Source organism: Cyprinodon variegatus, unplaced genomic scaffold (assembly GCF_000732505.1).
Source record: "Cyprinodon variegatus isolate N-32 unplaced genomic scaffold, C_variegatus-1.0 Scaffold625, whole genome shotgun sequence".
Taxonomy (NCBI): domain Eukaryota; kingdom Metazoa; phylum Chordata; class Actinopteri; order Cyprinodontiformes; family Cyprinodontidae; genus Cyprinodon; species Cyprinodon variegatus.
The window spans coordinates 431737-433370 of record NW_015151078.1 but is presented as its reverse complement, the minus strand read 5'-3'; positions in this window follow the sequence as shown (position 1 = coordinate 433370).

Genomic DNA, 1634 nt, shown 5'->3' with positions numbered 1-1634 from the left:
TTAAACACTGAATGAGTTGCTAACAGCTTATAAAGGAGAGCCACATTGTAATGTGCTTCCAGAAAATCGAGTAGCCTCTTATTTTTTAAATCCAATTCATAAACTAAAACTAAATGACCATTATGTATAAGACCCATAAGCGCTAGATCATAGAATTCAATAAGGTCGCTTGAAAAAGATTCCAGTCTTGTCATGATCTGGCCTGTTTAATCTCCCTTAATTGATTATTTCTTTCACCTGTCATTTCCCCCCCCCTGCCTCAATTATCATTTACTCCTCTCACCTGTTTCCTTTGGTTTATATTCTGTTCAGCCTGAGCATTCAGGTCCAGATCATTATTTGTCTCTCTGTTAGCCTGTTTGTTATGTTGATTCCAAGGTTCATGTCCTGGATCCTGGCGGCCAGTGGAAGGAGAGTTTTGTGTTTGTCTTGTCTCTTAATCGTCCACTGTTCCTCCCCTGCTGAGCCCTCTGGATTTTTGGCTCTATATGCGGGGAGGTTCAGTTTTTATCAAAGTAAGCCTGAATCCAAGCTGGAGACCAGTTTAAAGGTCCTGCATCAAGTTCTGGTTCCACGTCCTGTCTCAGCTACCCTCTTTCACTGAGCCTCCCCGTCTGCATCTGATCCTGTCTACTCCTGTGCTTGACTGCCTGGTTACGCTTCCAGACTCTGTAGGACTCTGAACCTGCCTGGGAGCTCTACGATGCCTGGAGGCCTGGATCCTGTCTGTTCTGGATCCCTGACCAGGATCGGCTTCCTGCATGACCTCTGGGACTGCAGCACTGGGGACATTCTTGGACTGGACTGTTAAACCAGGTAAGTGACCAACTCAGATAATCATCCTCTGTCAGATGATCGTGGTCACTTACCTGTGTTTCTCCCACAAACAGAGTGTCTGAGATTGGGTGTTGCCCCGCCCCCCCACCTGCAGTCGCCACGTGCCACAGATCCTAGCAGCTTCCCTTTTAGTTTTGTTCATTTAATAAACGTTTTGAACTTCTCTGCTGACTGTCTCCTTGAATACTGGGTCCATCTGTCCCCGTTTCATGACAAGTCTAGACATATCTAGTAAACAATTTAAATCACACTTTTTTATTTTTACCATGCGATGTGATACATGCTTTCACATGTGATTCCCATTTTAGGCTCACGCATATCACATATGAAAGATACCGGGTTCACATGTGAAAACATGTTTATCACATGTACTATACGTGATTAACATGTTTTACATTTGTATTGTAAAACAGTATACAGTACAATACTTTATTTGTTTTATTTTCCTATCTGTTATTTTTATACACTTTTCTAAGGTCCACATTGTGTGACCACTTCTACTATAACCTTTGCTGCACAATTTACCCATTGTGGGACAATGAAGGGATTTTCTATTCTATTCTATTCTATTCTATTCTATTCTATATGTTCCCAATATACAGGTATACATTTTAATACATTTGTGCCTTGTGTTTATTCTAAAAGTGGAATGTGGGTTTTATGTGTGATTTTCACATGTGAAAAAAATTTATGTGTAGGATCTAGATAGATCTTAATCTAGATTAGTAGTTATATAGTTAACATGTGTAGGATCTGGATAGAGTTTAATCTAGATTAGTAGTTATATAGTTAACATG